This window comes from Malaya genurostris, chromosome 2, assembly GCF_030247185.1.
Source record: "Malaya genurostris strain Urasoe2022 chromosome 2, Malgen_1.1, whole genome shotgun sequence".
NCBI lineage: Eukaryota > Metazoa > Arthropoda > Insecta > Diptera > Culicidae > Malaya > Malaya genurostris.
In genome coordinates, this window is record NC_080571.1 from 339,474,861 (window position 1) to 339,491,311 (window position 16,451).

At 35.3% G+C, this 16,451-nt stretch overlaps 1 protein-coding gene across 1 annotated transcript in view; it reads left to right on the forward strand.

The window, feature by feature from the left end:
* The window catches only part of LOC131431753 (circadian clock-controlled protein daywake-like), a 35,842-nt gene that overhangs the window by 17,821 nt on the left and 1,570 nt on the right, over positions 1-16,451 (forward strand). The window lies entirely within an intron of this gene.

The following is a 16,451-nucleotide window of genomic DNA, read 5'->3' on the forward strand; positions in this document are numbered from 1 at the left end:
GGCCCGACAGTAGCTTTTAAACGAGCCCAAGTTTGTTAAAATCGGTTCAGCCATCTCTGAGAAAATTGAACGCGTTCAAACATCTTCGAAAAGTGCACACACATACACACACAGTCGGTTTTTTCAGCAATTTCAATACCTTTCTATAGAGAAAGGCAAAAACACACAATGTTCTTAAAAGTTTGTGACGCCTCAACATTTAATCATGGGTTCGAAATGTTTCTTAATTTTATGACGCTATGAGTTCCGGATTTCGAAGTTTCATTATACGCAAAATTTGCTAACTTTACCCATCACAATCACAGTAGAACTCGCAAAATTTCAGAGACAAACAGATAATGAGAGAGGTTGCTTGAAGCAGTAAAAAAACATCACTTTTAAAACAGTGACCCGGTGTTTAGATGGCCGGTTCAAATTAGGATTTGCAACCTTGCTAACGCGCCAAGCATGCTAACGCGTCACGCAAGTACTAAGATTACATGGTTTTATCATGTCTACTGCAATTGAGTGGGATGGGAAAAATGTAATAAACGGGTTATGCTAGCAGAATCAATGGAACAAATCGTTTACCATCATCACAACCGGGCAACTGTACCTGTCTTCGTCATATTAGTATGCCCGAGTTATTTCCTAATAGTTTATTAACGAAAAAAACTAAATTCTTGAAAAAAAAAATAATTTGAGAGCTGTGGAATCCTATGCAATGTAAAAATTCAAATTGAATGCAAAAGTTTGTAGTTCTTTTTCATAGCTGTAATTTAATCATGTGTACATGCTCTGTTTCTACTGATGGTTTCGTATAATTAAACGTAATTTGGAAACTGGGTCCAAAATAGGAACAGTTTCGCCAGAAACTAAATCGCACGCAATGCAAAACATGAACTACATCCATTGACCATGTTATTAGCGAACAACGTGCAACATCCAAACAAACACGGTTGTGTGTAATTTGTTCGTATCAAGTCGGCCGCTCATCGCCGTTTATGATCGATTATTAGAAATATAGTCTAGTGAACACAGATTTAATCGTTTTTACTTCCTAGAAGCGACAGATGCGGCTTCTAGGCAGATGCGGAGATAATTGTCAATCTGCTTTTTTTTAATCAATCGATACCAGAGTAGCCGGTGTGACAAATAATGAGTGAGAAATAATACTATATATATTTCGTGGTCAAGATCATCATCGATCGCGCCTTGTCAAGTTACACGCTGGGTCGGTGAACGCGTAGAGCAAATTTAGCTGAAACTTTACCGGCCGGAGTAACGGTCGGCTAGGTTTGTTATCTACCTGTAGGCGTTTAATCGAGTAACAAGCACCTTCCGAGTAAGGTGGATTGCTTTGATTAAATCATACTCTATACTATACTAAGGTATGATATCTGGTTTAGACTAGTTATACACTAGTTATTCTGAATAAAAAAAATCGTGTGAAAGTTTTATGTATATTATTGTTCTTAATTCCACTGAACTTAACTAGTGCAATTATTACTATCAACATCAACTCTATCTGGTAGCAAAAATCAATATTTGAAAGATGAAATCTTCAATGCCGAGAGACTACAAACATTATGTTTATGTAGCAACTATTTTTTCGAGCTAATAAAGCTATGATTACTTCCTACTTTCTCTCTGATATCAGATAAAACTACTACTGGGAGTACAAATTAGTTCGGTCCGTTTTCAAAAGATGTAGGGTTACCACATATATAGATTAATCTGTTTTTTTAGATTTTTCAGGTAAATTTGTGACCAAGATTCTGTATATACATATTTTACAGGTTTTTGTAGCGTCAATCAAGGCTTGAATAACGTTCGAGTTAAAATGTATTAAATATTGGGACTATTTTTTCACGAAGTAAAGCCAATTACCCTGATTTTGTGTAAATTTTTAAAATGAGAATAAAACTTATATAAAAGAGGATATTAATGTCAAATGTTCCCATCTGCTAAAACGATATTTCTGTGTTCATTTCGTAATTACCTATGCTCACAGAAATTTCTTTTGATTAGATGAAAAGATGATGGTCTCGGTCATAGAGCTAGATTATAGGGGAGAGTGTTCGGTTAACGGCACCCTTTTTTACTTTAAGCTCATAGATTTATTGCACAATACGCGGACATCTATACATCAATGGAAAGCTAACAACTGATTAAGAAACTAAGCTGATTCATTTGGTTGAAAAAAAAAATATTATCAATTTAGTAAAGCGATAAATTTTGGCCATTTCAAAAAAAGTGTTCGGTTACCGGCATCCCAAGAAATTTCTAACTAAAAATGGAAAAATATAAGTAAAGACGGCAGTTACTCAAAGAAAAAAACAGAATTTTTTTTCTTTTCGGTAGCGTTTTGGACAAAAGTCTTCATATGTATGTTGTATAACTACTTGCCAAAAAAACTTACGAATAGATTCTTTCATAATAATTGATTCTAGCATTTCCAGAACTTCTTATATGACAGTCGACTTTTCAATTCTATTATCTACTGGCTTTATGCGTTTAGTGCGAAAGTTCGGATTGTTGTGATTGGCTCGTGATAACACAGGTAAATTCAAATCGATTTTTTTGATGATGTACTATTGAAATATCTAAACGACGATTCACAGGTGTTTGAGTTAAATGTTTCCGAGTCGATTGGTTGTTAATTTATATTAATCCATCAACAAATGACTTATGAGCGCTCAACACTATGACAGAAAAAGTATTTTTTTGTTTAAAATTAGAGGTTTTAACCTTCGGGTCAGAATAACTTTCAGACCCTATGTGCGGGGTTAGGAATCAAACCTAGGTGGGCTGCGTGATAGGACTTACCCATCACGATATACAGAAAAAGATTGCGCGGCTAGTTTTGAATTCTTGTTGAAAATAAATGATATTCAAAATACTCATTATGATATTTTCACGCTCATTTGGGGTAAACATTTTGGATCCATTGTATACAAATATCCATATAAATAGCCGAACGATATGCGTCGTTTTTAAAAATAGTCATCTCTCTGCGCTTCATAGACCGTTGAATGCCGTCTTTGAACCGGTTGTTACCGGGAAGTGCAGCAACATGGCAACATGAATCATCAGCCATTCTAAATAAAACTGACTTAGCGGACAAAACTACTTTTGAACCCGTATAGGCTTTGAAAGCATCACAGTACTCGCTGATGAAATCCCAGTATTGTGAAAGATCTAAGAATGAGTTCTGAATGAGCTAATTTATATGGGTTTTAAGCTTAACGAACTTATAACTTATGTTTGCATCAATACATAATGAACGTTCCAACGGGTAGCATTTGGAATCGGTGGAAATTTTTGTTGGTTTAGATTAAATGCTTCTCTGTAGTCAACTTTGCGATAAGCTTTTACAATGTGAATTATATTTGGCATAATTCGACCTGTTTCCTCATTATTCAATTCGTTTGTAATATCGCCCACAACTAAATTCAACGAGTGAGTTCCGCATCTAATACAAAGCATCTCATGATCACCTAACAACTTATTGTACATTTCGATGTGCGAGGTGATTTCTTCATCAGTCATATTTTCTTGTTCCAAACATTCGGCACATTCTTCCACCCATACCTTTTTTTCTTCACGCTGTGATTCTTGAAGTTTTTTTACTGTTGCACAAACATTCCGAGCATTATCCACAGTACCCGTATAAATTTGCATGGTTCGATTTCAAATTTACGATATATTTCTTCTATCTTAATTTTCAAATTTTTTGCCGTATGTTTTTCATGTAGTTCGATCATCCCTTTAAAGAAACATGTATCATAAAGCGGTATATTGCTACTCTGTACTAGATGTACGCAAATCAACATGACTCATTAATGTTTGAACAAATAAACAGAGAATCTCAGTATTTTACAACACTGATTTAAAAAACTGTTCGTCTTTCAAAGTAAAGCTTTTATTTATAGTAAAGTTTTCAAATCGAACTTCATAATTAATAAAATAATTAAGACTAGTAATACAAAGCACAAACAGATAACTTTTGTATAATATTGACAAATATTTTTTTCAAAATGATGTTGATGAAATCACGGACAAATAATTATGAGAATACAATTTAGAAAAAAAAAACATTACAAAAACCTACCAAAACTTACATTACAAGACTATATATTTTATTAAAATAGGTTACGAAAAAAATGCTTTGGATTATCGAATGGTTTACGCACTTCATTAGAACATTGATACTTACCAAGAGTGCGTTTAACGAGTTGTGTTCCCTTGAAAAATTGCACATTCACTCCAAGGACACTTTTGTAGTTTTTTGTTGTTGTATCAAACTTGATCGAAATCATTTGGTGCTTTACTTCCTTGGTAATGATTTTATCCACTTCTGATCGCACGTGACACCTACATATTCGGCAATGTTTTTGTTGTTCATTTTTACGCCGAATGGCGCTAATTGGGTATCTACGAGATCACGTAGCCCTTCCCAATTCAGTATACCACCTAGAATACGTGTTTTTGATATCTTCATCATATAGCTCGATGCCCGCTTTTCGTAAATTCTGATGTTCCTGATGGTTTCAATTCAATTTTCTTTTCACGACTTCCTCGTCAGATATTGGATCCAGTCACGTACTTGAAGGGGGAGCCCGAGGGGCCCTGGCCCCTCCCGAAATCAAAACCAGATATATAATTATTTAGAAGATCTCAGACATGTGTTACAGAAAAAACAAGACAGTAAACGTAAAGAAATGTAATACAATAACAGTTCCAGTGGAAAAGTTTATAGTGTCTGTTAAAGACTGTCCCAGAAAGTATGGACCCACTTTGATTTCGCTGTAAATAATTCACAAGTGTTAGATATTCAAATTTTATTCGATATACTGATAATATTAGACTACAACAACAGAATATTATTCCCAACATTTGCTACTTAGCCATTGTAGACTAGCTGGCACACCTTCTTGCGAATGATTCTCATTAAATTCCGTACAGACTTCTTGGCGTCAATTTTTGACACTTTTTTCCAATCTTTTTCGAACTGTTGAATGGTTTCGGCTGCCGAGACATGACATCCTAAGATGTGCCCTTGTTAATGCCCAAAATTCCTCAATTGGTCGAAGTTGTGGCAATTTGGTGGATTCATGTATTTTGGGACAAAAGTGACATTTTTGGTAGTATACCATTCTATCGTTGATTTCGAGTAGTGGCAAGAAGCAAGATCTGGCCAAAAGACAACAGGATCCTTGTGGCTTCGAATCATGAGTAGAAGTCGTTTTTGTAAACATTCCATGATGTATATTTCGCTGTTCATTGAAGCAGTGGTGATGAAGTGTTTCGAAATCTTACCGCAGCTACAAATTGCTTGCCAGACCATAGCTTTCTTACCAAATTTTTCGAGTTCAATCGATGTCTCGGACTGGTTTAACACTTGCCCTTCTCGCACCGTATAATATTGTGGTCCCGGCAAGGATTTGTAATCGAGTTTCACGTAGGTTTCGTCGTCCAAGATTATGCAGTTCAAATTTCCAGCAAGAATCGTGTTTTATAGCTTTTGAACCCTCGGTCTGATCGATGCTTCTTGTTTCGGACTACGTTTTGGTTGTTTCTGCTTCTTATAGGTTCGAAAATTCAAACGTTCGTTGGCACGAAGAACATTTGACTTCAAAGTGCCCACTTTTTTGGCCACATCCCGAACTGAAACCTCCTTCTTTTGCTCGAACGCCTTCAGTATACGTTTATCCAACTGAGAGTTAGCAGGACGTTTTTGGAATTAAAAATGCCTTACTATTCACTATACGGGGCCGGGGATCAATTAAAAGTTTCCAAAACAGCCGCGTAACATTTTTTCGTCATAATTTTGAACGTTAATAACTCAGTCATTTGTTGATGGATTGATATTATTTAACAACCAATCGAATCGGAAACTTTTAACCTAAACATGTATGGCAACGTCGTTTCAGTATTTCAATCGCATACTATTGAAAAAATGGTTTGAATTGAACTATGTTTTCATTCACCAATCCCAGCTGACAAAATTGACGTCATTTTCTTGTTCGGCATAGAGGGCTTTGCGTCATGCATAAAAAACACCGCATCGTTCTGCGTAGTATGAATAGAAATCTATAAATATAGGCTGCACAATATTTCTTTGTCTAGTTGATGATTGACTGTGAATGAAACAAGTAGCTCGTCCAGTGAGGTGATGACTAGATTGTATATGCGTTCGCTCGTTGGTTTGTCGCTTTTGCTGAATCTTCACTGTACGAGGCTTGGGTGTCAATTTAAAAAAATACAAAAATAACCGCGTAACCTTTTACTGTCATAGTTTTGAACGCTTAGAACTAAGTCATTTGTTGATGAATTTATATAATTTAACTCCCAATCGATTCGAAAACATTTAACTTAAACTTATGCGGTAACGTCATTTAAGTATTTCAATTGCATACCATTGAAAAATTGGATTGAATTGACCTATGTTTTCACGAGCCAATGACAGTCTCAGTGAATGATGTCAAACTCTCGTCCGATTTGCGCCGTATGAACTACAGCACAAAAGGGAATCTAAAAATATATGCACGAATGAATTTCTGCTTTAGTTTACCCATGGCTTATCTTGATTCTCCGGTAACTAGCAGGCCAACTTAGAATTATCGGCGATAGATTTTTCGAACATAATTTGAAGCACTTGATTCGAAAAAGTTTAAACATGTTTTAATTTATCAACGAGTAGTTTGCCTACTGAAATCTCCATTTACATACGAACAACACGGTGGCGCGCAAATAAATTCAGTATAAAGTTGTGTTATGATGATAATCATAGATAATTCTTTTTCATTAAATATGGCTAAATACAAAGAACTATCTTTCAGCATAATCCCTCAGACCCTATTATTAAACCAAACAATAATCGTGTAACCTAATTGAAGTATAAAGTATAATATTTTGGTCTAATCTTGCTTCCAAGAATCTTATAGAAGGGATCCAGACTAAGTGTAGCAAAAATAATGCAATGCAAATCGTTATGCAGTATCGATTTGAACAAGCTGTTGTCCCACCAGGAATAAAACGCTTCAAAAGATTTGGAACTTAGTACACATAAGTTTCACCTACTCACATATATAGAATTATCAAATGCAATAAAATACAGTATTAGAGGTAAACTCAAGACAAGCTGATCTGCGATTTTACATGTATCATTTAAATCCTTACTAAACTCGGGTCACCGCCAGTTTCAGTTAAATTATCATTTACATCAAAACAACAAGTGTCTTATCACTACATGCGTTGTAACAATGACAAATTCGTTCATGTAATAATAAAATCAAGTTACAATACAACAAAATTAAGGAGTTTGGTTGCATGTGCATCGGTTCCTTAATATGCAAAAGTGAAAATCAATGTAAGTAACAAAATATGTCTTGCGGACTGTGTCATTTTCTTCCTTGTATTGCTGCCATTCTATTTTCAGACACTTTCCGAGGATTATCGACGCTTTTTAACGAAGGATCATTAAAATTATACTATTATACTGAGTTTATTGGTTGACGGTTATTCAAATTTTTCACATTCACATTTTTCGATCAAAATAATTAATATCTTCTCTAATCGCTGTTTATAAAATGATTGAGTTTGTAAGTTATCTGTCTTGAAAATTATTATGATATAAAATCGTTTCATTTGTCCAGATTTATATCCTGAGGTTGTTCGTAATTGATCTTTTAAGTAACTTTGAAATCATTATAATTGACTTTCATTCAAAGGATATTTTCCAAAAATTGTCAAATGTACAAATTTGTTGAAGACATAAAATAGAGTAGAATCAATTGTTTTGAAAGAATCTAATTGTCATTTGAATCATTCGCCAAAAATGTAAACATTAAAAGTAGAGTAAGTTTGTAATTCTTCACTGTCTAATGAATCCACCATCATCTTTATTTTTGTATCAATTATGGGTACCTTAGAATTATTTCATTTTTAATGTAATCGTAATCGGTCGTGTCTTGCATACAACCCTCTAAATTTTTTTTTTCGACTCGTTTTCGGTTTATCCTCAAAGGTGTTATCCTCACCGAACTTCCTGATTGCATTTCGCACGGCTTTTTCACTTACTCCTTCCATTTTTGCTATCTTTCTCAATGACAGTCGCGTTCTGTGCACCATTTGTACACAATTTTTCGACGTTGTTCTGCTGAAAGTCCACGCATTTCGAAACAGACTAATGAAAACGAATAAACAACTGCACAAGTGGTTAGAGAAGAGTGTAAACAACAGGACGCAGCCATAAAAAGTGACAGATTCTGAACCTTTGCGAAATGGCAGCGGTTTTTGGTTGCGTCCATACTTTCTGGGACAGTCTTTATAAACACCCGTAAAAGCCACACCGAAAATTAGGTACATAAGCAATCTTCAGTAACATTATTTTCTATCTTTGGACCCCTTCCGAAACGAGATCCTTGGTACGGGCCACCATAACCACTATTTCCGGAATCAAGAACAGAAATGAGTTTTTTGGTCATCAAATAACAAGATTTGTTAATTAGAAGATTTTACCAACCAGTTTCATATAACACAATCGAATTTTTTTCGAAGCTCAAAAATAGGTTTTCACAGTGATTACAATCAATGTCAAAATGATAGTTTTAGCAAGAATCTGCGAATGAAAAAGATGGCCTGCCGCTTGCATACTCAGGATTAAAACGATGAACGCGAGCACACTTCGGAAGCATGTCCGCCTATGATGATGGTGTCGGTTAGTTACTGTTGACGAAGTCTGGATCCATTATTATACACCAGAGAACAGAATGATTAACCGACAATATCGAAGCGACCTAGGTAGGCTAAATTGGGCGGAAGGGTTATGAAGTCGGTTCTTTGGGTTTGTCTCGGTATACTTTTCGTGGACTACCTCGAACAAAGAAAAACACTTTCGACAGTAAGTATGAGTGTGCATTATTGGAGCGATTGGAAATCGGTTTTTCGAGACAATGCACAGATACACAAGTTCGGAGTGTCAGCTTCATTTAGGAGTTCTGACCGCTTCTTCTGGACCTGTTCCGAAACCGGTAGCCGGAATGGGTTAAAATAGCATACAAGTCTATGTATTCATAAGACCATCCATTCTTACATTTGTGCAAATCGTCCTAGTTATCTCTGAGAAATTTATGTGAGTTCCATTTTGGAGTTTTTGACCGCTACTAAGAAGGTTTTTCTGTTGTTGCATCATCACTCCCAATGACGAATTTAAATTTGTATACTTTGTATTAGCAGACCAGAGACGCAAAGTAAACATTTTGAATATATTCATGCAGGGTTGAAGAAGTCTGTAAAAACTCTGCGAACTCCAAGTTTTCTTCAAAGAATGATGTAAGGAAATGGTGTAGTGAACAAAAAAAGACCGCGGCGATTTCAAAAGTCTGAAATTTTTTACAAACGTCTACAAAAAAACTACAAGGATCGAGCCGTTGATGTGGAACAAGGTAACCAAAATTTCTAATGATCTACAATCAAACAGTTCAATCAATCGTCACACTTTTGAATTCGCAAATGCACGAGAGTCTGCTTAGATTGAACCAAAACCGAACACGCGAACCCAGAATATAGACTTTATTTGTCGTGATTTGTGTTTGTTTTGTAGCCGACGAAATTACACCAATAGCCCAAATGTATGCAATTATATGTTTGTACACGATACGGATATCGATATTTAAGTTTCTCTTCGCCAAGCTTGTGTTCAAGTTTGGTATGCAAGCAGTTATTTTTATAGCGTCAAGTTTCTCTACCATTCTGCGATTTCGGTTAAAGCGATTAACCTTTTCTCATTATAAATCGAGTTCATCTTATAAAAATTAGAAATTAATCTTAATCACTCATTTACCCTGGGAACTTGTCAATTTCTCAGGCGAAACGACATAACATGGAATTTCATCCGAGCTTGCATGACACAAGATCAGAGCATACCAATTAAAGCTTCAAATCGTTTTATGGCACTTTTTGTCTTGCTGTCTAGCAACAACCTACCTCTAGCAAGCTACGCATAAGACTGAAACGTTAGCTATAATTTCGCTTCTATTTGTAGATTCGCGTGTTTCCAACAGCTTTGCTTTTGCTTTGATTGACCAATCAGAGCGCTGCTTTCCCTTTGATATATCGCTTACTCCTTCGAAACCGTCGACTATGGCAGGGAAATCCGGGTATGCCGGAGATTTTTTGCAGCCAAAATAGGACACTGCTAGCTATTAATCAACATTTGAATGATATACAATTAAAAATACATGGCTATGAACTTTCAAATCAATACGTAGAAATATTACCTATCAAATGATAACATAATATTAATAATTGATACAAAATTGACTGCGCTGTAATTGTTCAAAACCTGACCACATTCATTCTACGTGTATTTTTCTTGAGTTTCTAGTTTGCACCGCTATATAGAAAACAAAAATGTGTTCCACATTAAAAACAAATTTGCCTTAATCTCTTTCACTACTCCGAGTATCTTCATTTTCAATGAAGGAGCGGAATAACTATCTATAACTATGACTATCAATAAATTTAAACGATAATGTTACTTCTAGACCGCATACAGAGCCACATAATGAAATCACCACTACATGGCTTAAATGAGAAGTTTCATTGAAATACAGGCACATGAACTCATCCTCATCTGGTTCAAGTTTCGTTTTTTCTTTGTTCGTTGGTTCATTATATTCATTAAAGTACGATTCACACGATCCGGTTTCCTATCCGTGTCCGTCATGTCATTTTCCTACACGCAGAATTTGAAGAACTTAGTTTCGCACAATTTTATTCCACTAGTACAAAATCTGGGAGCTTTTGAAGCCAATCGATCTGTTGCTTTCCTACCTTTTAATCGAATAAATAACTTTCACAATTAACTAGAAAGAGGAAACAACAAAACAATCAGTTCCACTCAACAACGTAACGTACTTTGCAAATCTACTGATAAGTTTAATTACTTATCGATAGTCCCACGACAAAAGGGCCTAACTGCAGATGAGAGCCTCTCTTTGTTTACCTTCTCTTTTGATTATTACGGAGCCATTATTACAAATTCTCTAAAGTTTCCAATATAAATCGAAAGCTTGTAGTTTTACCTTGAAAGTTTTGTGAAGAGTGAAGTATCAAATATAAAATCAGTTCGGTGAATCGTGAAAGAAAAAGTACGCAAGGAGAAACTGTCATTTGCAGTTAGGCCCTTTTGTCGTGGGACGGTCGAAATATTCTTTCGGAGAAATGTTGACAGAGCTTGCCGTTGACGGACGTTGACGTTCCGGATCTCTGCTGGATTGGCACATTGTCGCAAAGCTGATTTACCGGTAGCGACACCTGCCAATGAAAACTGGAACCAAGAAAAGGAGGATTCTTTCTGAAATTTTCATATTGGCAGTAGTGATTTGCAACATTTTTCTCGTTTATTCAATAGCAGAGCTAATAAAAGTCATTTTCATTGACTGCAAAATAGACGAAAATGACAAGAAATTACTGTCACTCTCAGCTTCGCTTGCAAACTATGAGAACGAAATTCATGTCCAGTCAATGACATAAGTGGGACAGTAGTTTCAAAATTGTGTTTTTTCTTCCATTTGCCCTTTCTGTCATGTGCAGTTTTCAGTGAAAATCCCATAGTATGCAGTGTCGATATTCAACCAAAACTGTGAGAATTGAAAACGACAGAAAAAGGTTTCACAATAAGTTTTAACTGTTGGTGCTCGAATTTGTAGTAGTTTTAGTTTCCAAAGAAGTTCTGTGATGTAATTAGGGTAAGGGCTCCCTATTTCATCTCATTTGTAAGGACGTCGCCTTCAAACCTCGATTTAGCCACTAAAATCACTATAACTATTTCATATTACTGCTTCATTCGCCTTGCTCCACATTGAGATTTGATTCACATTCCTTGGAAATTAAAATAATGTTCATGAAACAGCAAAAAACACTTATGAAATGTTCACTACTCTGCTCCTAATTTCATCTCAATGGATTTTTATCCATCCTATCGTTGATCTTTTATTCATCCTATAAATCAGCAATGGCGACAGCAATCAAAACAAAATATTCCACTATTACACTCTCAGGTTCAAAATGTCAGAATTCTTCTTGAAAACGGCCTAATGCCAACTATGAGACAATATACGATATTTTTAGAACCAGTTTGAAATCATTTCAACGTTTAAAAATTTTTCAGTCGTTTCCGTTACTTTTCGCTTTAAATTTAAAATTTTACTTTAAATAAAAACAAAACTGTGATTGTTACTATTTATTCATTAGCCCTTCTTAAAACAAAGTGTAGAGCCAGAGATGCCATTTATACAGATTTATTGTATTGTATAGATTTTTGCGTTCGCATACTGGTTTAAATCAAAGTACCGATTTTGTAAAGATTTCCTAAATTTAATACAGATTTGTACAGGTTCATAGAAAGAAAGAAGTAAAAAATTAGACTTTTCTCTCTGAGTATCTATTAGTATTTGATTGCGGTGATTCTTTAAAAGTTTATTAATCAACGGACATGTTAAAGTGGAAATCTTTTATGTAGATAATTGATTATGAACACTGACAAACATTTATATTAAAATTTGGAACCAATTTGAACTATTTGAAGCCATATATTTTCATAGAATATGTATTACGTTGCATAGAAAGTCTATATCTGGTCTATCTGTTTTCACTAATAAAATGATGTTAACAGATTTTATTAGTGGAAACAGATTTAACATCATTTTACTAGTGAAAACAGACAGACCAGATACAGAGCCTCTACGCAACGTAATACATATTTTCTATGAAAATATCTGGCATCTCTGTGCACAGCCAATGAAACACATACACTTAACAGCGTTATGTTGACGTATAGCGGAATGAAACCAGTGCTACTAGATTTGCCACAATGGTTTATTCATTAGTATTTAACATGCTCTTCCTGGTAATATTCGAAGCCAAAACAGTTTTATTGAAATATTAATATCAATAATATAATTAAACTAATGTCACGGATACCAAAAAACATACTTTTTGATGAGATTTTGAAGAAGAAAAACAATTTTTGTTTTGTAACATTATGAGATAACTTGGCAACTTTGCGAAACCAAATGAGATGAAAACAAAGCGCAATCAAGTGAACCAAGTGAAAAACTTTCATCTCATATTTTTGAAGACTTTTATTGCTTGTCGGGTAATTTTTGAAGTTTTTAATCGTTAACTAAACAAGTGGCAAGTGAACATTACTAATTATGAAGCCATCCAGCATTCAATGGTAGTGTAATTGTGCGAAAAAGTGATCATGTTTTGAGACGAATCGATTAGTAGATATTCAGAAACATGACGAACTGTAAATCTTGAGACGAAAATGTGTCCTAAATTGAAAAGTGAGTTTATTTGAAATGAAAAAAAAAAACGATAACCGAAGAACTTAAAACCATTTCTTTCAATAGGAAAGTGTGACAATAGCTTTTATAATCATTTTAAAACATTTCACAGTTTGGTTCAGGTAGGTTCTAAAATATTATTCATGTTCAAAGTAATGAGGTGACGGGCTGAGATGGAAATAGGAGCTCAGATGAAATAGGGAGCCGTTACCCTACTTCGATTTGCCATATTTTAGTCACTTTTTATAGCCAAGCGTCACATATTTTCAATACATCGATGAAAGAATGAGAATTGAAATTCTACTGTGGCTACCTGAAGACGTTAGGCTACCTGGTTTCGTCTTGTCACAGAGGAAAGAGTGACGTTGGCAATTATGCTCTCTCATTTTTTCGTTGAGAAACGAAAATGCTTCGTCTCTCTTCGTTTGTTCTGGTGTCGGTCATTTACGAATGAGACAGTAAAACATTAAAAATGAGACTGCTGGAACGGTTTATTTCATTGAAAATGCGTGAAATTTTTAAGCTCTGTTCAATAGTACAAATAGATATCAGCAATAAAAGTACCTCGGAGTAGAAGAAAATCGATTTCAAAGTGATTACCTATTAGCTCTCTCCGGACTGTACCAGCCTAGATGCCGTGTGGAATCCGGCGGAAAAAAATGAACCAAGAATAGATCCGCTGGATTCCTACTTCCATACCGCAAAAGGCGACAATTGCAGGAGTGTCTTTTTCCTTCCAGTTATCAGATATTTTCAATGTTTCACTTCTGATTACTCTATTTTACTAAATTATCACTTTATTCAACCTATCAATTTCCGTTTAGCTTCTGAGAAAAGTTTTATTAGGAATGATTTCTTCTTCCATGTTATTGATTTCTTTCAGGATTATAAAAAGAATGATGAAAATCAACCATTGCGCAAATCCGTTTATATTACAAAGTTAATAACAGAGATAACATATATCGGTATATTGAATACATAGTAAAAACCTGTTTTAATCCACCTAGTGGTGTAATGATGCCTTTCTCATATCAATCATACTCTCATATAGAATACTGTGGTATTCTTCAAAATAATTTTCTTCGATTTTTAAAAGAATAACCGAAATCGGTTTGTTTGACCGTCACTGATAAAAACTGTCAATTGGAAAAGATTTGAGGTCGATTTAGAATTTTTTTTAAAGTTTTTCCCCATTTTCAGTGATGGTATACAATTTTTAACCCACTTTGCCCTATATTTCCAGATCCGGAAGTCGGATCCGCATGAAATTCAGGAATTACGTATGGGACTACAGGACCTTTCATTTGAACCTAAGTTTGTGAAAATCGGTCGTGCCATCTATGAGAAAAGTTAGAACACATATTTTTTTTGCACATTTTACCCCATAACTCTCGAACCGGAAGTCGGATCCAAATAGTATTCAGGAATTTTTTATGGGACATCAAAACCTTTCATTTGAATCGAAGTTTGTGAAAATCGGTTCAGCCATCGCCGAGAAACGTTAGTGCAAAAAAAAAAACGTTACATACACACATACACACACACAGAGATTTTGCGTACTCGACGAACTGAGTCGAATGATATATGACAATCGGCCCTCCGGGCCTCGGTTCCAAATTCGGTTTTCACAGTGATTGCATAACCTTTCTATATGAGAAAGGCAAAAACACTTGTTATTAATATTTCAAACAATAAATTAATATTTTTTTCGGTAGTCGGCTGCCCAGATCAACCAATACAACCAAATAATAATTTTAATAAATAATTAAAATAATAAAGCGAAAATAATAATGAATCAAGACGCGTGTGAAATCTCAATGTCAATGCAATGAATCAACTTTTTTGTCTAAATCCTATTCACTCGTTTATTTTGTATCACGTAGTTTCATTTATTAAAAATAGGGAAGTTTTTATTCTTTACGCGATAATATTGCAAATTTTTCTTCAGTTTCCTCGAATAAGAGCTGTTAATCAAGAATTCCCGGGACTTCAATATATGATATTGTTGAAACGTTCACTCGGGAAGTTAGTGAGTTTAGTGGTGCATCCGAGCATCTTGAACATCCGGAACATACTGAGTCGCAAGCGAATAACACCAATACTGAAATTTGTACTAACAAATATCCTTTTCTCCCGTGTCACTTGTGGAGTGCGCAGTAGTATAAACGGCCTCTAGTAACAACAAGTGTTGGACTAACATCCCTTCCCATTCCCATTAGACGATATACGTTCGGGCCTGGCCGGCGCCGATACTGATCAATGATTTCTGTGAATACCAGAAGATGTACATTGAAGGATGATTTACCAGTCGCGGGTCGGATCATCTAAAAACTCCCTGTACAATTTCAGCTAATCCCGATCAGTAACGGAGTAGCAACCAGGGGTGGTCGCTCAAGCTCAAGCTCAACATTTTTTAAACACAAACCAGTGTAATGTTGATTTCTCGAGTATTAGAATGTATAGCGATCGAGTTCTATTTATTTTGGATACTTTATTTGTTCTTTCCAGGCATTTGAAAAATGGTATCAATGCTCTATTCTGAATAAACATTACCACCTCAGAGTAAAAACATTTTCTTCAACTACTACTATGATTTTTCAAATAAATTTGCCCGTTTTCATAAGAAATCGTTAAAAAGATGGAGTAATTAGAAATTTTCCTACCGATTTGACAGCTCTAAACAAGCAGCTCCTCTACATTTCAGTTTTGCGACAATATGCCAATCGTGTGAATGTGCAAAGGGAAAACTCATTGGACTAATTTTGACGGAGGCTGACGTTCCGGTGACGGTGCCGGAAGAAGCCGGATCGTCTGAATCGTACATGAATGTGCAGAAGCATTTGATAGTTGACGATCATCAGTGTTTTGGCGAAAACTGAATAATCAATCCTTAGCACTGCCAAGTCTGGTAAGGCTAGTTGTTTGCTATGAATTATGGGTTGAGACATTCTCTCTTACCGAGAGAAGGAGAAACGGTGGTATACGTAAACATGTTTCGCTCTCTTCCATTCCCGTGCATTGACAGTTGTTCCAATGAAGTAACAAGGCTCACGTTTCCTCAAAAGCGACATAGTTCGTAAAGCAGATATATTCATGAATAGCACACGCCGT